Raw genomic sequence first — 26,134 nt, forward strand, 5'->3', positions numbered from 1 at the left:
ATAATAGTTTTGACCAGTGTTGCTGAGTAAATATTCTTTAAGCTACAAACCGGTTTATTTATTTATTTATGCAATGTTTGTCGGATACTTGTATCCGACACACATTGCATACATAAATAAATATGCAGGTACCCGACAAACATTGCATGAATAAATAAATAATCCTGGTCCATGTAGCCTTACAACAGTCAAGACTTTACTGTATCAAAGCATAACCCTTGATTCCCATTCAAAAATGTTAATTGGGTTCGGGTGTCTCCCTGTCATTGCCCTTTTAGCTTAGGTTGCCTCCAAACCCCCTTCAGCATCTTGTGTTCTTTGTTGGTTGTATATACTGTATCCTGTGCCATATTCATGGTCTCTTGGTTGGTGTGCCCAGTCCTCATTATCTGCAGCCTAAGTGGGACTGGGGCATAAAATTGGCTTGGGCACCAGTGAAAAAGTGGCAATTCATTCCTTGTGTGATAGACTGTTTGACTTTGGGTAGGAGTTCCTTAACGGTGTAGTTTGGGAATGGTGCGCAGGGTGCAGTGGGAGTGGTGCGCGGGGTGCGGTGGGAGTGGTGCGCAGGGTGCGGCAGGAGTGGAGCGCAGGGTGCGGTGGGAGTGGCGCATGGGATGGGTTGCGGGGGTGGCGCATTCCTAGTGTTTCGTCCTGGGCACCAAATGGACTAGAAACTGCCCTGGCCGAGGCCACAGCCTACAGCAGTTCTAGTGGTAGAATACACATGTAACACGTTAGTTTCCTAACACTATAAAAATGAACAGGCACATTCAATTTTATAATGTTAGGAAATTAACGTGTTACACGTGTATTCTAGCACTGCCCTGCCTGAGGGCCGAGGCCGCAGCCTGCAGCAGTGCCAGTGGTAGAATACACGTGTAACACGTTAGTTTCCTAACATTATAAAAATGAACAGGCACATTCATTTTTATAATGTTAGGAAATTAACTTGTTACACGTGTATTCTAGCACTGTGGACTGCTGGTGGAGCGCCCCCTAGAGGCTGACTGACGTCAGGCAGCCGCCTGGGCTGCCTGACGCAAAGACCAGCCCTGCCTGGCAAGCATCTCTTTAAACACTCCATAAACCCCTCGTCCGTGGGCCCTATCTGCCGACCCTTCTTTACAAAAAGGCGTTCAGCCTTATCTACACCCTCCCACCCTAAGGCACAAGCCACCATACTCCCCCCTTCCCTTCACCAGTGAACAGATACAGCATCAACGGAGGAAAAACTTCACCCCCAACAAACCTTCCATACATTTCCATTGATGCCCCTCCCCATGAGCATCTTGGGTACCTCATCAGAGACTGTCAAACAACCCACCCGAACCAAACATATAATCACTCTCAGAACACCCATCACAGGGGCTGTCTCCCCCACACCTTCCCTTCCTCCATAGGGATGCCATGTCCCTTGCACCAAACTCACATCCCTAGGGCCAACACACTTACAGAACTTCAAGTATTCTTGTTTCTAGGCAAAGGAGTGCTTAGCTTCTTAAATGGCCATGCCCCCTGTATTTTCGTCTGTCATTATTTGCACTTTTCTTTGGACCCTGCTTTCGCTGGCTGCCAAGGGGCTCCTGTGCCTCCTCACCCCCACTGGTCAATTCTTTCGCCACCCTTCGAATAACATCCCCGGATACAAGTTAGTATTTCCTGACTTTCCATTCAAAAGAGAGTGCAAAAGGGTATCCTCAACTGTACCTCGCCCCTGTATTCCTCAGCCTGTGCGTAAGGATTGCATACTTCTTAGATCACAACAGGGTGTAGGAGGAGAGGACCTGATAGATCACAACCTTGAAGGATCCCATGCAGGAGGATCACCTGGGTGAGTGGTCCTCAGGGAGTAGGAATGGCACACTAGATGGTGAGACGCAGTAGCCCTCTGTTCCCTGTAACATCTTTATCCCATCCTGCCCAATGGATATTTAGAAACTCAACTCCCTCCCCCTTTTCCTGCACAAACACTTTTACATGGACAGCCCACTCTGGGAGAAAACAGACTCACGTCAGGCGAGGTCAGGCAATTATCGACAATCACTCACTCAATTACACTTCCCCACACAGATAAAAGGCAGAGCAAGAGAGCACACTCTGACACACAAAGGTACAGCAGTTTTGAATTGGCAGCTGTATGAGGGGAGAAAGACAGCCAGGCATGAGAGGTTCGTAAGAGGGGCAACACCCTTGACCTTTTTGGTAGGAAGCTGTTACTTTCTAGAAACCTTCCAGGAAGAAAACATAAAACCAGGAAACAAGGCTGAAGAATCCTGTATTGTGTGTCTTCTGCGTAACTGACCAAGCCGGGGAGGAGCAGCAGACACTGTGGTATTATCCTTTGCTCCAAGAACAAAGAAGCGAAGGAGAATAACACAGCTGGTGAGTTTGGGAGACCGATGTCAGACCGGTCTGTGTTAAAGTCAAGGTTGCAAGCGGCAATATTGTAAAACGAACGCTGGAACAAACATTGTTAAACATGTCTGATGAAAGATGCAAATGAAGCAAATTACTGGTGAATATCTGAACCTTAGAAGGAAAGATAGAATACCATTGACAGAGTGGTCGGGCACTGTGAATGTGCTCAGTCGAAGGTTTCTGGATGGTATCCTGACAAAAGAAACAAAAGTATAAGATTGATGTGAAGTGTAAATTGTGTGAATTGAATCAAAGTGGTACTGCGATGGTTTAACCAAAACCCATTGCACATTTGAAAGTATTCAATTCTGGTATCAAAAGGGATCTGAGCCCAGACGAGGGGGATCCATGGTCCGAGCCCGAACGAGGGAGACCAAGTTCTAAATATTGTGGAAAAAAGGATCTGAGCCCGGACGAGGGGATCCATGGTCCGAACCCGAATGAGGGAGACCAAATTGTGAATGTTGTAGAAACGTAGAAAAGCGGTCTGAGCCCGGACGAGGGGGACCTGTGGTCCGAGCCCAAAGGAGAGAGACCAGTCTTGAACTTGTGAAAGAAAAAACCCTGACAAAGGAAAGTAACTTTTGTGATTTGTTTGTTACATCAAGCCCTCTGCAATAAGAGACTGTCATTGCGAGAGAGAATTTGGCAGAAGGCCTGGATGCCTATGTGTTGAATCGCTACCTCATGGCCAAGAAGCCAGAGTGTGGGCAAAGCATGCACATGCCGCATAGCCCCGTGCTGAAAACGTGGGCAAGGGAAATCAACTGCTCAACTATCCTGACATATCGTTTCTTGAACACTTTTCTTTTGCATTCATGGTTATCCTACACAATTTTGTATTTAGAAGTAAGGATTGGCAATAGGTTTTATTAGTATAGGCCCTTTTATTTTGACAGACTCCACTAGGACTGTGTTATTATTATTTGATGGTCGTAGCTTGCCCCCATCTTTAGATTTAGGTTTAGATAGGCGTTTTACCAACCCATTGAAGTTCAATAAACACCCTTGAACTGTGATCATTTGTGTCTGCCTTCACTGTTTGATACCGTGCCTTCCTTACAAAAGACAGTGTGGGGACCCCAGCGTCTACGGGCCACTGGTATGCGGTGATAAAATCGCGGCAAAAATGTCACCTGTACAAAAAATCACAGCAAAAATGCTGACCCGTTAAAGGTGTACCCCATTACACCATTTAAGGGGAGCAGGTGTTTCAGGGGTGTCCCCCGCTTCCCTTAAATGGTATACTGGGGCCAGGGGTTGCAGGAGTGTTCCCCATCCTTTACATGGATTGCAGTGGCAAAACCACAGCCTTTTTGCCGCGATATTTTGTGTCCACAGCCATTTTTGTCACAATTTTAACACATGGAACCTGGCCCACTCTGAGTCCTGTCAATGGCACTCTGCAGCCTATCGTGTTCCTTGAAAACCAATGAGAGAATATCTTGAATCATTCTTTCAAGGCCTTCTAGAGATTCTCCCTCCTTCTTCTGTATTCCAAAGAACCGTAGGTTGTTGCGCCTTTCCCTACTTTCGATGTAGTCCACCTTCAGGCACAGTTCATCACCCTGCCGCTCCACCTCCTAGAGCCTCATGTCCAGGTGGGTTTTAAGGCCCTCCACCGAAGACTGGTTTGTTTCCAGTCTGAGCAGTCTCTTTCATTTCCTCACCTTTCCCAGTTAGCTTCCCAATGTCTGCCCTCATGCCCCTGATTGCCTCCAGAATTGCCTTTATATCACTCTTGGTTGCGGCAGACTCCATGTCGGGGACCCTAGCCATGGCTCGGTCTCCCTTTGCCTCTCCATCATGGCCTATGACTGGTAGAGGTATCTGTCCAATGTCCCCTGCCAGTTCATTCTCCTTCTAGAGCATGACATAGTGGGGAGGGGTCTTTCCTCCCTACTCTCCCCCTCCCAGGTGGTACATGGAACCCAGTTCCAGAAAAGCAAGGGTCACCCTATCCCCCCAATTTGTTATAATCTGCAGCACCTTTCCAAGTGCCTTCCACTACTGCCAATAGTTCTTGTTGGGGGCACCCACTGTGCCCCTTGATCTCACTTACCAGCGTGTGCATCTCAGGCTGCCCTCCGACTCCCCCACCTGATCAGGATGGCCATGCTACAGGCCCGATGGGCCAGGCACTCCACATGGCCTAGGAAGTCTGTGAGCCAATGTCAGTGTACCTTCTGACTTCCCGGGCTGTCAGCTCCTGCTGTCACCTCCATGTGTGTCTCCTGCTCCTCGTTCCTTCCCCTTCTTCAATTCGGGTCCTTCTGAGGAACAGGCTCACTGCGGTAAGCCCTCACTCTGCACTGTATGGTCCGTACATGCTCCCAACCACGTCCGCTCTCACCAGCTGACTGCTCGGAGATTGCACACCACAGAGATCAACCATAGCTGCTTCAGGGTTCACCGGGGAGAATAGCTAGAGATGCTCTCCCAGTCCCCCTAGTGCAAGCACCATGCTGCCGGTCTGTTGCATCCGATCCTGGGTCCTTATATATTCCCCCACTCTGCACTGTATGGTCAGTCCGTGCTCACGTCCCCACCTGCTCTCACCAGCTACAGCTCGGGATTTGCACACCACAGCGATCGTCCTTAGCTGCTTCAGGGTTCAACGGTGAGGATAGGTAGAGACGCTCTCCCGGTTCCCCTACTGAAAGCACCATGCTATAGGTCTGTTGCACCCCAACCTCCCCGCCACCTCGTCCACACCCTCACAGCCCAGTTGGCGATCACGGCTTGCTACACAGTAAGCAGGCCTTTTTAATAGACGCTCCACATGTGGTTGCAGGATGCGATTTCTCCCTCAAATTTCTGCATATTGATGCTACATTACCCAGCCGTCTGCACTGGCTGGGATCCCGTCTGATGCCTTACCACGGTTTTTTGAGAAGGGGCTATGGACCTTGGTTAGCAGGCAGCCATCTTGCTTGCGCCCCCTGGTGGCCTACCAACTACACCGTTTTTAACTGCAGCAACTTTAATATATGCTATTGGAGCTGGAATTAGCACAGCTGCTGGCACCAGACTTACCCTGCAATGTATCCTCATAAAATGATTTAAAGTGTACTTATTCCAATTACAAGGCCTCGAAAGAGTCCTGTATTGTTATTTTTCAGCACTACCTCCCCGGAGTGGATAATTTTCTGGATGTGGTAGCTGGTTCTCAGGCTCCCTCTCCAGAATCGAACCCTGATTCCCTGTTACCCGTTGTGACCATCATAGGCACAGAAAATACCATTGAAAGTTGATAGGGCAGACATCCAAATTTATCTTCATCATCACAGGGATTTGGGATTGGCCTGAGGTTATCTAAAGTCGACAAAGCAGCAGAGCAAGTCCGGATTGGTCTTGGTCTGATAAATGCATGCATCCCAGGAGGTCTGCACTCATCAGCATGTATGAGCTCTAGAAATACCAGTTATACAAGTAAGAGAGAGCAATCAAAGGAACAATAACTGATTCACTGATTCACATCCTCCTTGATCAAGGGGCTGAATACCTCCAATCTAAGTTCACCCGTTACCATCCTAGTCGTAACCTTCGTTCTGCTTCGACTGATCGATTGGTGGTTCCGATGTACAAATGGGCCGGGATTGGTGGCCTGGCGTTTTCTGTAGCTGCTGCGGCTCTATGGAACAACCTCCCACTATTCATCAAGAAAATATCCAACTACTTAGCCTTTAGAAAGGCTGTTAAAACTCACCTATTTTGGGTTGAGAGGTGCTGCGACCTGCTGCGGCCTCCCTCCTCTAGCACCATGATACCCCCGGGTGACCGTGCACTTTAGAAGTACTATTAACATAACATAACACTGTACCGGCCATGTTTGCAAGTGCACGGCTTAATCTTTGAGGCAAGCATATGCTACTGGCATGATCAACTCGGAAGCCGCACTTGCTAGAAAATGGTAACGGGAGCTGTGTGCCTGTCTCAAGCCAGCCTTCACACCCTTGGTGGTCTGCGGGATCCAAGCGTCACAGCGTGCCCCAACATGTGTACAGGTCAACCACACGGGCACCAGCAGCGGGCCTACTCTGCCACTATCCATTACTCTGCCGAGGATTTCCCTGCCTAAAATAAACTAAAGGAAACATTCTAACAAAGGATATCTGTCCCTCACACTTCTATACATAACAAATGAATAAGGAAATACATGGCAGACCCAAATAACACACAATTGGTTTTACAATGGAACCACAGTCTCTTCACAACCTGAGTGAATTATCCTTCCACAGGTTTAAACGTGATTCTGTGCCACAGTTCAAAAAAAGAACACAAGGAAATCCTGGATTTCAATAAAAGTCCCAACACTGTATAAAGCCGCTTCAACTGGTCAATGTAAAATTACAACACAAAAAGTACAAGGCTTTTCTTCCTCCTTAAACAAGTTCTCAGTTCATAAATAGCAATAATTTTCATAAATAGCAATAATGATTGTTTTGGTCAGGATGATTTTTGTCACAACAAAAAAAAGATGAATTCCAAAGAAATACAATTCCTTTGCAACGAGTTTTCCTCAGCTTTTCTTTAGTACCACAATCAACTAAATTGTCTCTGCCAGAACAATTCTGTAGCACTTCTTCAACTGCTAGCTGGTTTACTCCCATACCAAGCCTACTTCTCCAAAGGTTTGCCATTCAGGTATACTCTCTTGCCTGAATAGCATTTCACATCAACAGTGCTTTGGTGGCTTAGATCAACTGACAAGAGGTTCACAACATTTCAAAGAGTTCAACAAATGGTAGCTTCAGCAACTACAACACCTCTTCAGAGGAAACAAGATTCACAAATGAATGCCAAGGATAGGGTTTCTTTCTGCTTCTCCCTTTGCTTTGGCAATGTGAGTTTCTACCAGCTTTCACCAAATTCTGGACAAAATATGGGTAATAAGTCTCCAAGGTGGTAGACCTTCCATTAGTCCCCTTCTGTTTTTGGCAATCTCAACTAAATAGTGCTTGCCTAAGATTCAAACTCTTTTGGTTTTGGCAATACTTGTAGGTCTCAGAGGCATAGACAGGGTAGGGCCTGAGTGGGCAAGGCTCACCCAAAATCTGTAAATTCCCACTGCACAGCTCTGTGTAGGCATTTACAGATGTTAATATCACTGCAGTGGTCCCAGCTGCATTAGTTGTAGGTCCCACTTAGACAATCCTGGCTACGTGTCTGGTAGGTTTCATCTTTTATCAATAGTCTCTCTTGGGTTGGACAATGCTTGTAGGTCTTAGCTTTTAATATCACCACCTTGGTTTGCTGGGTTTTCCACAGACTCACACCTTTAACTTTACAGTAATTCGCATTGGTTACAAATCATTGGTTTTCACTAGTTAGATGTTCAGTCGCCTTGGGAATCGCTTTCCCTTCTACGTGAGTGCCGCGTCTGCTGCTGCTCAATAATTTGGTATTCAAAATTGAGCTTCTGTCCCTTTCACGCGAGCAGTGCTTACTCGCTGAATGCCTGCCTGGGCTGTGCGAAGGGGAATGGAGCGCTCCACTGCAAACCTGTGAATTCACCGGATCAGACACGTGCCTGCATTCCCTTTGCTGCTCACAGGACTTCTGCTTTGGTGGCTTCTCGACAGGCTGTTTCCTTCAGTCTGCCTTCGTCCGTGCCACCGGCATTCGGAGCTTCTCTTGTTCCAGAGATCTTCTGATGCACGCCAGCCACTAGAATTCTCCCCGAGGCCCTCGGGTGCTTGCCAGCCACCTGAGACTGCCTCTCAGGAAGGAAAGATTCCCTTGCCTTTGCTTCCCACTGCGCAGCCTCTGCAACACTGGTCTCCCACGGGTAAGCTTCTTCCCTGCACGCTTGCCGCTGCACACCTTCTGCCCTTCTAGCTCCAGGTGGCACAGACCCTCTCAGGACCGGCATCTGCAATCTGCCACACAGGGGTCCTGGCGTCCTCTCTCTCCTCCACCTTCAGCACGGGTGGTCTACATGTGTAACGCTGCTGCTTCAACTACTACTGCTTCTCTCCTGCCTTCCTGCTTCTCTCCTGGCATGCACCTGACGGGGCTTTTTAAGCCTCCCAGTCTCCCACAGGTGTGAGTTATTGGGACTAATGAGACTACTTTTACAATATTGCACCTCTTCAGCCCTCTTCCTCATCCCAGTACATAGAGAATTATTGGACTTGCAGTCCCTAATAACAGTTTGTTTTCTTCGTTTCAGTTATTTTACAATAAGCCAATGGAAGAGTGGAGCTTCGGGGAAAGTTAAACAAGGGGATTTCCCATTCCTCCTGGCGTGCCTCCCCCCTCGTGTGATCCTCCTACAGAACACTGCCCCCAGGGTCGGTATCGGAAACCATCAGCCTTTCCCTGGACACATGAGAAGGGTCCCAGGGCAGATTTTCTGGGTGAATCATTGCTGATTAATCTCACTGGGCCCAGGCACAACTTAAAGCGGGAGGGGTTTTGCCACGCACCACCACTGGGAGTTTGGCACCCCACAAAACGGTTTTTCTGAACTGCTGAAGAAACATGCTCAGTGAAGAAGGGGCAACGACATTGCTGACGGGGCCCACACTGCCATATGGTGGCTGGCGCTAGCACCACCTGACCCGTCCACTCTGATCTGATCACTAGGGGGCTGCCGGGTTGCTCAGCCTTCACTCGCTGAGAGGGGAGATCCCTCCACATAAGGTACCCTTCCCAAGGGAGCATGCCCTTGAGTTGACACTGTCCCAGGGCGGGTGGAAGCTAATTGCTTGAAACAATGGCAGTGGCTTGCCAAGCAGTCCAACCCTAGGCAGACTAAGTGTGCCAAATCAATCCCATGGAGTGCAGGGAGGCGCATGGGCAGGCCGCCGCCTTGCCGTCCACATGCAAGTTAGCAGAAATTCTCTTGTTTGCCGGGCGCCCTCCTTCTTGCCCGGAAAGGTAGGCCTCTTGGAAGAGCACCAAAAGGCTTTTTTATGGTCTGGGAGGGCCCCCCAGCAGACCAAACTCTGCTGGGACACATCTTGTTAGGGATGGCCCTTGTTCTGGCTTGAGAGGATGCAGTGGTTTCACCAAAGAGCCCTGGTGGGGTAGCAAGAACCAAGTGGAGCGCAGACAGGACCATAACACACTGTAAACAGTTATCAGGGGGAAGGTTACTAAGATTTCTTGTAATCGGTGTACCGTGGGTGACAGAGGGGGAGGTCTGGGCAAAAGTGTCCAGCGTCCATATAGACCCAACTGGAGAAAAATGTCAAATTTACTACCGTTCAACTTCCAGCACAGCCATCTGGTCCTTCTATTCATTCCTATGACCATCTACCAGATGTCTGGGCTCCTGGGCGGGAAGGGCCTCTGTTGCCCTGGCAAAGGAACAGCAGGCCATCAGCGCCCCCACGCAGGTCCCCAGTACCCCAGGCATTCTTGGGCCAACAAACAGGAGGTTGGCCTCTTGGAAGAGCTCCAAACTCTTCAAGCAGTGCAGCCCCACACCCCTGGCAGGCTGGCTCTGCTGGGATATCTTGTGGGAAACAGCACTTGGCCGGGTTGGTGGGGGGGAAGGGGTTTTTGAACACAGAGCCTCAGGGGGACAGCGAGCAAGTGAAATGCAGACTGGTCCCTAACACACTGTCTACAGTAATCCTGGGGAAGGTGATTAAGCTTTCTTGTGTAACCTGGGTGGCAGCGGGCGAGGTCTGGGCAAACACGTTCAGCCTCCTTTTAGACCTAACAGGAGAAAAATATAAAATTGCCTCCCATTTGGACTTCGGAGAGCGGCCATCTGATAGTGCCATGCATTCTAGTGGGCCTGCTTGCGAAGGGCCCTTGCCCCCCTGTCAAATGACAAGCAGGCCCCCAGGGTGAGCAGGCACTTCCGCTAGGCAGGGGGATGGTCATCCCACATGCACAGCAGGTTTCCAAGGGAGGGGGAGCCCCCAGCCATCCTGGAGCTCTGGCCAGGGCAGAATAGTTTTTCCCTCCAGGGAGGGCCCGGGCCGTCGACGGGATGTACTGGTACCTCCGCTGGACAGGGGGAGGCTGACCCACATGGGAGGTAGTCGCCAAAGGGTGGGGCAGAAGCTGTGGCTGCAACGCAATAGAGCTTTTCCTCTCCGGGGAGGGACGGGGACACTGCCAGCGCATACTGGGACCTCCGCTGGGCACTTTGAGCCCGCTTTCTTTTCATTGCATGCTGGGACTTGTAGGCCCATCCTTGCAATGGGAAAGGCAAATATACAACTGGAGGCAAAAACCAGGACTGGCTTGCGGTGGTCCTGCTTCATTTCCAACATTGCTTAATCAGCAACATTGCTTAATCAGACACACCCACCCCATCCATTATGTCCATTAAATCATCCTCACTAGATTTACCCTCATTACAGGGTTTAGGAGTAGCGCACAGATATTTGTCTTTATCTTCTAGGGTGTCTTCTTGGCCTCCTCGTTATTCGCACCATCTCCATTCCACCTTCAGGATGGGGGGAGTCTTAGGGAGAATTCTCATTTCTGTGCTAATTCCCATTCAACCTTAGAGACGCCCAGCTCTTTTGCTGGACTTCAGGACTTTTTAATTTTAACCCTGTAGTGAGTGAGACCTTTTTCTCTCTCCCTCATGTGTTTTGACATGATGTCGATTATGTGTTTCCTCTGTTTTTGGAGTCTGATAAACTCCTTAGGCATCTACATTTTGCATGGGGACACACAGCACCTTGAGTGCAGTGTCACAGAGAAATCCTTTAGATTCCTACTAAGGTTTAAATACCTTTTCTTGTGTGAACTATCGTTCCAAAGAATAGTAAAGTTAAAGTGATTTTAATTACCTTTTTTCTTTGTAGGTCCAGCACACCGCATCTTATGTGGAGTGCTGGGAGGTTACCCAGTAGTCCATTATCCTACAGTCTTATGTAAAAATAATTATGTTACACTTACTACTTTAAATGGCTGGTGGCAGTGGTTTAATTTTCCTACCATTGTGCTTTTCGACGGCAGGCTGAATCCTCACCTGCAGTATAGCACCCATGTGTGACCATTTTTGTCAAATTGGCCCTGGTCTTCTTTTTTTGCCATTTTCAGTTTGTGAGGTCTTTCTTGGGTTTTACTCTGTGTGTCAGCAAAGGCCTGAGGGTAGATGTTACGCTCACCTGACTCCCACGGAGGCACTGGCCTGGTTTGCGCTGCTGTGACCTCTTCTAAGGTGATGCGCAGGGTTCGGCAGACGGACTGGACCGGGCCCCCCAAATCTGGCTTGTCTGGCTCGCAGAAGTATCCTTCTGTAGGTGAAAATAGGGGATTAACTGTCTGCGGGTTAATGCAATCGGCCTCCCACTTTCCCTTCTCACCCTCCTCGAAACCCTTCTGTGATTCCTCGTAGCATCTCACCTTAGGGTCTGGAAGGACGAGCTCTCCATCCTGCTTCTGATGCAGGGGCGCGTTGGTATCCAGTTACTTCATTGGATTTTCGGATTGGTGAGAACCAAACTTGCTTGGCTTCCAGGTAAGTTTTTTGATAAGAGGTTCCCCTTGTGTCCATGCATTAATGTACTAATGCTAGTGTCTTTTTTCCCCATAGGGGCCGGGGTACGGAATGCCGGGGAACAGGCACTGACCCGAGATGAGAGGTGAAATCCTTGTAGAAATCAGGTAAGTCTTTAATGAGCGTTTTTTGGTAATGTCTTTTCATTCGCCCATTAACGCTGATGTCTCTTTTTCCCCTTAGGGGCCGGAGTCCGGAAATGCCAGGATGCGGCGCGGACCCGAAATGAAGAGGGAATGAAACAACAGGTAAGTCTTAACATGGAGATTTAGTTTTCCTTATTGTCTTCTCTCTTTCACCTTTTGTTCTGGTCTTTTTCTCCCTAGGCGCTGGGGCATGACTGCGAATCCGGATGATCGCTGCTGAACATGGAGGCGCCCTGTAAAGGTGAGTGGAATGCGGCGCTGCAGCGATCGACGCGATGAGCTTTTAAATAAAAGTTTTCCTTTTCAGGATTGTCGGCGAGATGTCTCCGGGATGCGGTTTAGCAGGTAAGGAGTTTTCCTTCTTCTGTTCTCTTCTTCTCTTCCTTTGCAGGTGATCCAGGATGCTGGCAGGGGTGGCAGAAGTCAGGATGCAGGAGCAGACACGGTGAGCGTCCAGCTGCTAGATGCAGAACAACGCGAAGCACGTGTGGCTGTTCGGGTGGGGTTTAAATAGCCTTGGAAGAAGTTCCAGGTATGTATCCTTCCTCCAATCAGGTATGTATCCTTCCCCGACCACGCCCGGATGGTAAATTAGTCCCACAGGTAAAGTAGTTCCTTTCAGGCCTCAAGGAGGCCGGGATCCTGCAGCATGGTCTGCATCAGGTAAGTGCACCCAAGCACTCCCATAATGAGCCTGGCGCCTATGGCGCCAGGACTGATGTCTTTTATGAGCCTGGCGCCATAGGCGCCAGGACACTGTCCGAAGGGCCCTTACATGGGGTTGCTGGGTCCTTCCTTGGGGACTGGATGTCCGCTTTCGGGGACGCAGGGCTTGAACCGGCTCCCCGGGAGCGGGCATCATGACAGCACTCCCCCCCAAGGCCCCTCCCAAGGTTGTTCCCTCCGGGGGTTTTGGTTTGTCTGGGAAGAGTTGGTGGAATTTCCTGCCTAATCGAGGTGCATGCACATGGTCGCTGGGTTCCCACGACCTCTCCTGGGGTCCGTACCCCTTCCAATCAATTAGGTAGAACAGTTTTGACCTAAACATTTTTGAGTCTAAAATGTTCTTCACTTCGAATTCGGGCTCCCCATCTATTAGAATAGGTTCTGGAGGTTTGAGTAGTCGGGTTCCGGGTACCACTGGTTTCAGAAGTGACACATGAAAAACAGGGTGAATTTGCATACTAGCTGTTAAATCAAGTTTAACAGCCACTGGGTTAATTATTGCCGTAATAGAATAAGGTCCCAGATATTTTGGGTTAAAAGTTCGAGGCCCTTTGAGTGGTAAATGTCTGGTAGCTAACCACACTTGATCCCCAATCTGATACAGAGGTGCTTCAATCCGATGTAGATCAGCATTCTCCTTGTATTTTCTCTTGGCTTGTTGTAAATGCGTAGTTGTCTCTTTGAAGGCTTGGGTAATTGTAGAATGCAGATGTTCTACTGCAGGCATTCCGAGGTTCTGAGGTGAGTCAAGGTTTGAGGTTCGAGGGTGATGCCCAAACAAAGTATAAAAAGGACTGTGGCCAGTTCCAGAGTGTACCGAATTATTATATGCGTATTCGGCTATCCAAAGAATGTCTTTCCAGTTGCTTTCAGATTGCTGTAACATACACCGTAAGTACTGCTCAAGGGTCTGATTTGTCCTCTCGGTCTGACCATCGGTCTGAGGGTGGTGACTGGTCGATAATCTTACGTCGATCTGCGCCATTTGACAACATTTGCGCCAGAAGTGGGAAATGAATTGGCTTCCCCGGTCAGAGATTAGTATAGATGGGAATCCATGTAGCCGAACAATATTTTCGAGGAATTCTTTGGCTAGGACAGAAGCTGAAGGTAAACCTTTCAAAGGAATAAAGTGGGCCATTTTGGAAAACAAATCCACAATTACCAGAATAGTATTGTACCCCGAACAAGGAGGCAGGTCCGTAATAAAATCCATTGATAGGGTGTGCCAGGGTGCTGGCGGTATGTCTAGAGTTTGAAGGAGACCGGCTGGTCTTTTCTTTTGACTTTTATTTTGGGCACATACACCACCAGACATCACAAAAGATTTAACATCTTTTCGCCAAGAGGGCCACCAAAATTGTCGTTTCACCTTTTCCTCTGTCTTGGCAATACCGGGGTGTCCCTCTATTAATGTATCATGATAACCGGAAATAACTAGTTCGTGTAATTCCTTATGTGGCAGGAATAAGCGTCCTTGGAAATAAGGTAAACCATTATCTATGGTAAAGTCTGATCCCTTTTGTATCCATTCCTGTAAGGTTGTAGGGTCCAGGAGTTGTTTCACTCTGGCTTGAATGTCTTCAAGCGTCTGTAACAAAGTCATGCCTAGAATCCTCTGTTCGGGAATTATTGGTACTGGTTCTGAGTTTGTATCAGATTCTCCCATTCCAATTCGGGATAAGGCGTCTGCTTTGCCATTCTTGCAGCCAGGTCGATAGGTAATCACAAAATCAAATTCAGCGAAAAACAAAGCCCATCAGAGCTGCCGTGATGACTGAGCCTTGGCGGTTTTCAAATACTGTAAATTCCGGTGATCAGTGATCACTGTGATGGTATGTCGAGCGCCAAGCAGATAATGCAGCCAGGCTTTAAAAGCGGACTTAATGGCTAACAGTTCTTTGTCCGTGATTGCATAATTAACCTCGGGTGCCGAGAATTTTCTGGACCAAAATGCTACGGGATGCAGTTGGTTGGTTTCGGGATCTCTTTGGGACAGGACAGCTCCCATGGCTAGGCTGGATGCGTCAGTCTCAACGACATAAGGGAGATCTGGACGCGGGTGTTTCAATATAGGTGCGGAGGTAAACTTAGCTTTTAAATCCTGAAAGGCCTGCTCGGCTTCTTCAGACCATTCAAAACGTTTATTTTTCCTCAAGAGTGCAGTAATGGGTTGTACCAGGCGTGAAAATTCCGGGATAAACCTGCGATAGAAATTGGCAAAGCCGAGCATGCTTTGAACCCCTTTTACAGAGCTAGGTGATGGCCATTTGAGGATGGCATCCACTTTTCTTGAGCCCATTCGGACTCCTTTGGGTGTCAGGATGAAACCTAGAAACTCGACTTCTGTGGTATGGAAAACACATTTCTCCAATTTAGCAAATAGTTTGTGTTGGTGCAGTTTTTCAAGTACTGCCCTGACGTGTTTTCTGTGATCAGATTCCGAAGAGGAGTACACCAGAATGTCATCGATATATACGACAACACAAATATCGATGAGTTCCCGAAGGACATCATTCATGAAGTATTGGAAGGCAGCCGGTGCGTTACACAATCCGAAAGGCATCACCTGGTACTCGAATAATCCGTATTTAGTACGGAAGGCAGTTTTCCATTCGTCGCCTTCTTTAACTCGTACCAGATGATAAGCCCCCCGGAGATCTAACTTGGTGTATATGCAAGCGTCCTTCACCAGGTCAAGGAGTTCAGGGATCAGAGGCAGAGGATAACGGTTTTTAACCGTTATCTGGTTCAATGCGCAGTAATCGATACAAGTTCTAAGGTCGCCTTCTTTTTTGGGCACGAAGAACAAAGCCGAGGATGCCGGGGACTTTGACGGGCGAATAAAACCATTAGCTAGGTATTGATCCAAATATTGTCTCAAATGCAAATTCTCAGGTTCGGTAAGGGCATAAATCCTGCTACAAGAGGGTTGTGCACCGGGCACCAGATCGATTTGGCAATCGTACGATCTGTGAGGAGGTAACGTGTTGGCCTGTTCCTTTTGGAAGACGTCCTGAAAGTCTTGGTATTCTGGAGGTAGTTGCATGGAGGCAGAGGTTACAGATGCTAGATTAATCTTCAGGTTTTCTGGGTAGCAGGTTTCTGTACAATCCGGGAAGGTTATTCTCTTAGCTCGCCAATCAATTCGAGGATTATGTGTCTCTAACCAAGGGATTCCAAGAATAACCTGAAACTGTGGAGCCTTGATTACATCAAACACAACACCCTCCCGATGGCCGTCGGGACCAATAAGAGTCACCTCAGTAGTGGAATGTGTTACCGGTCCAGAGGCAATTTCAGTTCCATCGACTGTAGTGATGACATCTTTGCTGGTTTTAGGACGGAGAGGGAGGTTAATCCTAGAGACCAATTCACGATCCACATAGTTTCCAATAGCCCCACTATCGATGTATGCCTTTATTGCATGCAACCGCTTAGGCTGTTCTGGATCTACGAGAACCATTGGCACAATGAAATGCGAGGTCTGAGAGTTCGTTTTCAAGCTCGGCAAGCGGACCCCTACACTTGTTGGGCGGAGTCGTTTCCCGAAACAGAGTCTTCATGGTTTTTATCAGCGGCTCCTACCGCCTTTCGGGGCGGTTTTGCCAGGCAATCTCGTAGAAAGTGTCCAGAATTCCGACAATAAAGACATCATTTTAACTGCCGCCTCCTTTCACGTTCCTTTTGAGTTAAGGGTCCTTTAACCCCTCCAATTTGCATAGGCTCAGAAACATCAACTCCCTTGGGATTAGCATGGGTCTTGACCAACACCCGGGTCTCAAACCTGGACCGATCTGCTTTTCTGTTTTGAAGTCTGTGATCCAATTGGACCACTAAGTCTATATACTCTGTGCATTCTTGGGGCGGATTTACAACTTGGGCCAAGACATCTTTAAGTTCTACGCGTAGGCCTCGATAAAACAACGTGACTCTTTTATCCTCTGGCCATCCCGTTTCCACAATTAGTCTATTAAAGGTTGCAATATAGGATAGGAGGTCCTGATTGCCCTGTCGCAGGGATAGAAGTTTGTCATCCAGAGCCTGCCCCTGAGAGTGTCGAGCAAATAACCTTTCCATGCTTGCTTGAAACCTTTGAAAATCACGGAGAATCGGGTCATCTTGAGTAACCAGTGGAACTGACCAATCGGCAGCGCAGCCGCTGAGATATGACAATACAAAGGCTACCTTGGTCTGATCATTAGGGAAGGCCCCAGGTCTGCATAGGAAGTGCAAACGACACTGATTCATGAATACGGCGAATCGTTTGGGGTCCCCAGCAAAGCGTTCGGGTGGGGCCAGCGGCATGTTTCCAGGTAGATTAATCTGCACAGGGTTACTGGAAACCACAGGAGCGGGGTTCCCTCCGGAACCGGGTAGAGGAGTTTGCCCAGCTTGACCTTGCAAAAGCTGTCTGGCCAGGTCATCAGTTCTTTCCTTTGATATTATTAATTCCCTCCTGAGGGCATTAGTCTCTTGACGAGCGGCATGTACTTCGGCCTGTAATTCCCCCAGTAATTGGGCCAACTGATCAGTCTCAGAACTTTCCATAGCGCCTGGGTGGGAATTTGTAGGAAGGCTTCGCGTTCTGTTACGCTCACCTGACTCCCACGGAGGCGCTGGCCTGGTTCGCACTGCTGTGACCTCTTCTAAGGTGATGCGCAGGGTTCGGAAGACGGACTGGACCGGGCCCCCCAAATCTGGCTTGTCTGGCTCGCAGAAGTATCCTTCTGTAGGCGAAAATAGGGGATTAACTGTCTGCGGGGTAATGCAATCAGCCTCCCACTTTCCCCTCTCACCCTCCTCGAAACCGTTCTGTGATTCCTCGTAGCGTTTCACCTTAGGGTCTGGAAGGACAAGCTCTCCATCCTGCTTCTGATGCAGGGGCGCGTTGGTATCCAGTTACTTCATTGGATTTTCGGATTGGTGAGAACCAAACTTCCTTGGCTTCCAGGTAAGTTTTTTGATAAGAGGTTCCCCTTGTGTCCATGCATTAATGTACTAATGCTAGTGTCTTTTTTCCCATAGGGGCCGGGGTACGGAATGCCGGGGAACAGGCACTGACCCGAAATGAGAGGTGAAATCCTTGTAGAAATCAGGTAAGTCTTTAATGAGCGTTTTTTGGTAATGTCTTTTCATTCGCCCATTAACGCTGATGTCTCTTTTTCCCCTTAGGGGCCGGGGTCCGGAAATGCCAGGATGCGGCGCGGACCCGAAATGAAGAGGCAATGAATCAACAGGTAAGTCTTAATATGGAGATTTAGCTTTCCTTATTCTCTTCTCTCTTTCACCTTTTGTTCTGGTCTTTTTCTCCCTAGGCGCTGGGGGCGTGACTGCGAATCCGGGTGACCGCTGCTGAACATGGAGGCGCCCTGTAAAGGTGAGTGGAATGCGGCTCTGCAGCGATCGACGCAATGAGCTTTTAAATAAAAGTTTTCCTTTTCAGGATTGTCGGCGAGATGTCTCCGGGATGCGGATTTAGCAGGTAAGGACTTTTCCTTCTTCTGTTCTCTTCTTCTCTTCCTTTGCAGGTGATCCAGGATGCTGGCAGGCGTGGCAGAAGTCAGGATGCAGGAGCAGACACGGTGAGCGTCCAGCTGCTAAATGCAGAACAACGCAAAGCACGTGTGGCTGTTCGGGTGGGGTTTAAATAGCCTTGGAAGAAGTTCCAGGTATGTATCCTTCCTCCAATCAGGTATATATCCTTCCCCGACCACGCCCGGATGGTAAATTAGTCCCACAGGTAAAGTAGTTCCTTTCAGGCCTCAAGGAGGCCGGGATCCTGCAGCATGGTCTGCATCAGGTAAGTGCACCCAAGCACTCCCATAATGAGCCTGGCGCCTATGGCGCCAGGACTGATGTCTTTTATGAGCCTGGCGCCATAGGCGCCAGGAAACTGTCCAAAGGGCCCCTACATGGGGTTGCTGGGTCCTTCCTTGGGGACTGGATGTCTGCTTTCGGGGACGCAGGGCTTGAACCGGCTCCCTGGGAGCGGGCATCATGACAGTAGAGGAGTGCTCACAAAGCCAAAGGGAGAAAGGCACACAAGAAGCAGGAGTACAGGGAGTCCTGCAGACAAGAAAGGATAAGCAACAGAGGCTGTGAACAAAAAGGGGCAGGGAATACAAATAGGACAAACACGTTTGGTTCCCTCTTGGGGTTTATGCACAATGGGGAAAGAGTGTCCCACGGAACCAGGGAAACTCCAGCCTTCTGAGCCGATTGCTATTACAGGGGCCCACTCTGAATGCTCATGGACAGGAGCAACAGCAGTGGGTGTCTGTGTCTGAACCCTAAGGCACGAACAAGGTAACAGTACTCACAAGACTGAAGCCTGTATGGGTCCAGCAGGAACCAAACAATGACTGCTTCCTGAAGCAGGAACCAGTACACTGTTAACCATGACACGAAGTACAACACTGAAATGTGACAAGGGAAGGGGCAGAGATTGCCTGCTGGAAATCCAGCAGCCAAATTCTGAACATAGGAATTACATAAAGCACAAGTGAAGACAAATACAGAAATATCCAGGGGAAAAAGGAAGTCAAAGAGAGCAAGGTTCAGGACAGAGAACTGGAAGAAAAGAAGGGCAGAAAACTAGTATCTAAATGCAGGGAACGGCGACCGGAAACTGTACACGGGAATCAAGAACATAACTCAGGACTGGAAAAACAAGAGTAAGCCTGCAGAGTGAAAACAAGGAAACTGTACTACTGGGGTGGAAGAAAAGGGGAGGACAGAAGATTTAAAGAAGCTAAGGACACATGGGCATGGGTGCAGCACACGGCAGGGAACAAGATAAATGATGGTAGAGAGAAAGGGGCTGTAGACAGGAATCAGAGGGCTGAAAGCAAGGATGAGAACAAGGGGGCTGTAGCCAGGAACAGAGGGCCGCAAGCAGCGAAGCAGGGCTGCAGTATGGAAAGCTCAGAGGTGTAGAGCAGAAGGCAGGGGAGAAAAGGCTGACTAGAAGAGCTGCCAGGCAGGAAGCACAGGGCTCTGGCACAGGAGCAGGAACTGGAAGCAACAGGATACAGCACATTTCCAAGGAACAAGACAACAAAGGGCTGGTAGAAAGCTCAATGCAAGAGACCTGTGCTCCTGCAGGCACCTGCTTTAATACTGACCTGCCCTGTGCTCAAGTAGGCTAATAAGGAGCACCTGGAGCAGCACACATGAATGTAATTGGCCTCCTCCCTCTCTAGTCCTGGGAAAGCGAAAGCTGCACTGTTCTCTCAGGCTTATGGGGATTTTAATGCTAGAACGACTGCATAGGAATAGCCAGGGAATGGGAACTGCCACAAGGTGCATTATGGGACATGCATTTTGTAAAAGTAAATAAGAAAGTTCCAAAGCCTTGCAAATGGAAAGTAAAGACAATAATATGAATAGGTGTTGTCCAGGGAGTAGTACGGAGAGGAATGAGTCCCAAATAGTCCACGATGGGTGCCAGCCGGTGCGCCAGTGGCACAGTCATGACACTGTACGCCAAACCAGGTTTGAGCACTTTGTTTGTTTTGCCTTTGGCAGGCTTCAGCCCTGAAACCCGCCTCTGGCACCAGTGTGTGTGGAAGGGCAGGATGTGAGGGAGGTTCCCAAAATTCCCCTGTCTTTTGTCTCTAGGAATGCCTGAATGCAACCAGTCCTGATTGCGAGAAACCTGCTTAAAAGGCGAGAGTTTTGGGACTAGAGGCAGAGTCTATCACTGGGAGAAACACCCGACAAAGAAACCATTAAAGAAGCTTGCTGCATCCTCCGGAACCTTTGACTTGCCCGGTGAAGCCCTGCTGCTGTGCTAAAACCTCTTTTTCTGACCGACAAGAGAAGCTCTGGAAGAAATGGGTTCTTCCCTTGGGTTAGTGGGACCAACTAACCCCGAGACGAACGCCACTGGACTGTCTTCCCTGATTGGCTGTACTTCTTCACTGCTGCAAGAACTGAGTGCCAGGGGTCGAGGAATCCGTAGTCGAGTGCAACGTCTACAATCTGCCCAGAAGCTCCAGGAGTCCCCTAGGCACCCTAGACAAGCAGAACGACCAGTGCTCGAGTCCCCTCACCAGAGTGCAGGACCCAAGGAGTGAAGGAAGCCCAACCGGTATCCGAGATCCGCAGTGGTGCTGTTTACCAAGCGCTGAAACTGTGAAGAGCCGCTGATCCAAAAAGAGCCCATATCTGCCATCGACCCCCAAGTTGCTGCTGCAGCAGTCCTCCAGATGTCCTCCCTCTTGTCCCCATGACTGAGGCTTATGAACCCAGTATCTGCATTGCTGGAACAGGACAGAATCCAGCAGGACCACTCTTCAAACCAAACCAGAGGTAATGTTTAGACTTGGGGTACTAACCTCAGTGTATTGAGCTTTGCTTTTCTCGGTTGAGACTTGTAGTGGCTTACCCTTACAGTTGATTCAAACTCTGCTTTTCACAAGCTTCCCTGCTTGTGACCCTACAAGTGATTTTTACAAACTCTCTAACTTTGTGCAAGACTTTTATCTAAGAAGTGCCTCAGCTCCATAGATTGTGCTCCAATTGACTTTGGCTGTCCTGGCTCTCTGCAGACTCTTCTAGTGCATTGACTTTGATATTCTGTCCCTCATATGTGGTAACTTGTTTTAAACTCTTATTGCTGGGAAAGGCTTGTCTACACTTCATTGGAAGATTTTAGTATACTCACCTGCACTGCCAACCTGTTTAACCTTTTCCCTTCCTTTGACCTTTCCTTTGTACAAACCTCAGAATCTGCAAAGTATAACTCTTAACATATAAATGCCATTACTGTCCTTGTGAATGAAGTCACCTCAGGGTGTCGGAATTGTGTATGAAGCATCTCTAATGCTGATCCTGAAAAGTATTTTTAAAGTATATTTGATTGCTCTTTTTAAAGAACGTTCATTTGAAAATTGATGTTAGATAAATAAAAAATTATTTATAACTGAAACCTTCGGTATAAGTGTTGATTGATTACTTGTAAATACGAATGTCATTGCTACAGCTCACATTTACCACTCTTGAGGCCTGGCTGCTCAGTCACACTACCAACTTGTGTAGTCCAGACCTATACCAAAAGGTGGGTTACCGAATACCAAGCAGATAAGTGTGTGTAGTCTCACAGACTGTTACTACACCAATTCTTATCTAACAGGGGATTCTCCATTTCGGTTCCATGTCATTTCATCGTCTGCCTTTTCATCCCCAGGCTTTTTAACGTGCACATGCCATCGAATGTGCTCATGTTTTTTTTTTGGGGGGGGATGGGGAGTTCCCCCCAAACTCCCCACCCACACTTATTTTTTGTTATTGCCCACCCGCCCAAATCCTTATTCGCCCTTTCCCACCCCCCCCTAAAAGAAATTGATGTGGCCATTCGATGGAATGTGCACGTTTAAAAGCCTGGGGATGAAAAAGCAGGCGATGAAAGGACGTCATACCCTCCATTTCAAGTGAGTTAGCCATCCTTTTTCAGAAATCGTCAAGGATACTTAAGAGGCTTCAGGAGCTAAAGCTCTACATTGCTAGAATCCCAAATAAACCACTGTTAAGAAAATCCAATTCCGATGTTTCTGCAACATGCTGTTTATAATGAAGGATAGCGACCTCTGGGAACATCTGTTTCGTTTCCGGTACTCGTACTCTGGTGCTGAGGGCTTTTTAACAGAATCATGTGTTCGGTATTTAGAGCCTCTAGCATCGCCTCCAATATGTTTAATTGTTTTCAGTGAATTGAAGAAAAAGGACCCCTAGTACAGGAGAAGGCACCCCAGCCATTATACCTTTCAGCAATGCTGCTACTGACTGAGAAGGCAAACCCATGTTATGTTTTACAGTGACACCCTGTCGGACCTCAGTGGTGTGTCTATCTGTTTGATTTTGTTTAGGGCTGGTGCGAGGGTGGGTGAGCAAAACAACTACAAGCCATATTCTGTGCCCCTTCATTTAATTTCCTACAGCATGGTTATAAACATGCCACCATTTAACATTTTGAGTATTTTACTCCTTATTTTTTTTAAGTAATTTGCCTTGCTAATGTACATTTTATGTGTGTGTAAATACATTTTTTTTATTTTATTGAAAAAACCAGTTTCAACTTAACGTAAAAACTTTTGTTTCAGTATCATCCATTGCATTAGCCGTTATTTCATCAATACAAACAAAAACACATTCTCCCAAAACAATATACATTTTTAAAATCTAGAACAGATATCCTTTTGTACTTATTTCTGTCTTTTTTTTACAACTTTATTTAACATTGCACAGAGGTTAAGCACATACATTTGTGACATTCAATTCCAGTGAACATACAACATATACAGGTTAGTTTTCCGTTGCATTTGAGTCATCAAGGGCAGATAAATCTGCCAAATATTGCCTGTACCGTGCCCATACATTTCTGGGTTTAGAGGGGGCCATCACTGAATCTATGTACAGTTCTTCGGTGTCTGTAGCCCACAACATGTCTCTGTTCCAGTCCTCTATTGTTGGCGGTCGAGCGTTCTTCCACCTCATCAATAGGACCCTTTTTGCTAACAGTAGACTTAAATTGAGCAGTTTTCGCCATGTTGGGTTCATTTTCCCAATCGCACCTAGCATACACAACCACGGTGTCCATTCCACCGGTTGGTCTGCCATCTTATCTAGAGCTCCACAGACCTCCGACCAATATTGTCTCAGTTCCACACAGTCCCACAACATATGGTATATATTAGCATTTTCAGAGTTACATCTTGGGCAGGTGCCAGAGAGAGCAGTGTATAGTCACTTGAGTTTCACCGGCGTGTAGTGGGTTCTATGGATAATTTTATAGTGGATCAGCTTGAATCTAGAGTTGCATGATATCAACTTGGTCAGTGCACAAATCTGGGACCAATCTTGGTCTTCTATCGGTTGGTCCAGATCCCGCTCCCACCCGGTCTTAGCCATGTGAGGTACCATCGGGCGTGTTTGCATTATGGTTTTGTAGAGAGCGGAGGCCGTGACTTTCTGAGTCCCCCCTGTGAATATGTAACCTAGTCCCATGTTTATTTCGGGTTCATTCGGGAATGATGGGTAAATCCGTTGTGTAATTGCTACAACCCTATCGAACTGCTGTTTGTGCCTATTTGTGTTTCCCACCGTGTCTTTAATCTCCTCCCACTTCAGAAAGCATTTATCCCGGAACAACTGTCCCCATTGTGTAATGCCTCTGGCACTCCAGTGCAACGCCACTGCACTGTCTATGGGGAAGTGTGTGTGAGGGTCGCCCCATATTGGCATGCTCGGGTGGTATAACTTACTGGCTCCAAATATATCAGCGATTTTGGCCCATGCAGTGATTGTGACATTGGATGGGTTTATAGTGTTGTATTGTTTAGGGGTGGGCCTAGTGATTCTCTGAAGAGCCAGTGTTGCCTCCCGCTCTCTCGAAGGGAGGTTTGGGGGGCCAGGATTGAGGAAGCAGATAGCCCAGCCGGCAGCATATTGCGCCTGCGCTGCCAGATAATACAATTCCATGTCGGGGGCCATTAGGCCTCCTCTAGGATATGTGTCAGTTAGTACCATCCAGCTCAGTCTCGAGTGGCCGCCCCATACGAACGCTATGCATGCACTGTTGATTCTGGAGAACAGAGCCCGACCCGGCCACACCGGCACTGTACTGAAAAGATAGAAAAGCTTAGGCAAAATGATCATTTTAATTAATGCTATCCTCCCCATCATTGATATGGGCAGGGCGTTCCAGCGCTTCATCTTGGTGCAAAGTGCGTCTGCCAATGAACTGTAGTTCAATGTTCGGGACAACTGAGCTGACCTGGCAACAGCAGCGCCTAGGTAAACAATGTGTACTGGGCTCCATATAAGACCGTGTAGGTTTTGGGGCTGCGTGGTGGCGTCTGTGAGCGGGAATATCTCAGACTTATTGGGGTTCAGACGTAGACCTGAATATTCGCCGAACTTTTTCACTTCAGCCAGCACCTTGCCCAATGTGCGGTCCGGGTTCTTCAGATATAATAGAATATCATCCGCATATAGCGTTATAATATGCGGTTTACCCTCAAGCCATATCCTGAATGTACTATAACGGGATCTGAGAATGTCTCGGCGAAGAGTAGCGGGGAGAGTGGGCAGCCCTGTCTGGTACCACCCAGTAGCTCTAGTATGTCTGTGAAGGACCCATTAATTCTAATCTTAGCATGTGGTCGTGTGTATAGTATTTGGATCCACTTTATGAAGTTTGGGCCAAACCCATAGTTCTGTAGCACCCCGAATAGGAAAGGCCATGAGACAGTGTTGAATGCTTTCCGCATGTCTAGGGAGACTGCTATTCCTTGGGTCTCTGGGGGTATTGTGGCAATGATTTGGTGACATCGCCTTATATTTGTTGCCGTAGACCTGCCCAATATAAACCTAGCCTGGTCTTCATGTACCAAATATGGCATCAGTGGTGTGAGCCTGGTTGCTATTATCTTCGCTAGGATCTTGGCATCAGTGCTTATTAAGGATAGAGGCTGGTACGACCCACATTCCCCAGGAGGCTTCCCTGATTTCAGCAGGAGTGTAATTATAGCTTCCCTGGTGGTATCGGGGAGTTCACCTGTGTCTTGTGCTACCTTCCAGACAGCGTTAAGCCTGGGAGCCAGTTCACTACTGAACTCCTTATAGAACTCAGCTCCCAGCCTGTCCGCGCCCGGCACTTTCCCGTTAGGGAGTGCTTTTATTGCTTCAAGTATTTCGGGCTCGGTGATGGGTCCCGCCAATGATTCCCTAGTGGTATCTGCTAAAAGGGTTGTAGGTATCTGGGCAAGATAGCTCTCTATCTCAGCATCTGTGAAGGCGCATTGCGGGGAGTATAGGTCTTTATAGTAAGCATAGAAGGTTCCCTTCAGCTTGTCCTGATCTGTGGACATCGTGCTGTCAGGCATCTATATGCAGGGTATAGTTGTGGGGCCGTTCTCTACTCGTACTGCTCTCGCTAATAACTTCCCCGGGCGTTCCCCTTCCCCATATCTACGAGCTGCAGCGGGTCAATCGAAGTATCTGACCTCTTGATCCGCTGTCTCAATGTATTCGTCTAGTTTGGCCTTTATTTCTGAGCTGAGCAGGGGTGACGGGGAGGATGCGTACTTGGATTGCAAGGACGTTATTTGAGTTTCTAGTCTAGTTAACCTATTTCTAATGTCTTTGAGGATTCCACCCTCTACGGATATTGAGTGACCTCTGACGCAGACTTTAAACGCCTGCCATAGTATAGACTGGCTAGAGACTGAGTGTTCATTAACATCGAAGTACTCCTGTATATATTGTTTCATCGAGTTAATATAAAACAGGTCCTTCAAGGCCGCAGGTTTAAATCTCCAAGGCGGCTTGCTGTTGATCTTATCAGGGATTCGTAGTG

Source organism: Ambystoma mexicanum, chromosome 3q, assembly GCF_040938575.1.
Source record: "Ambystoma mexicanum isolate Mex_15411 chromosome 3q, UKY_AmexF1_1, whole genome shotgun sequence".
Classification (NCBI taxonomy): Eukaryota; Metazoa; Chordata; class Amphibia; order Caudata; family Ambystomatidae; genus Ambystoma; species Ambystoma mexicanum.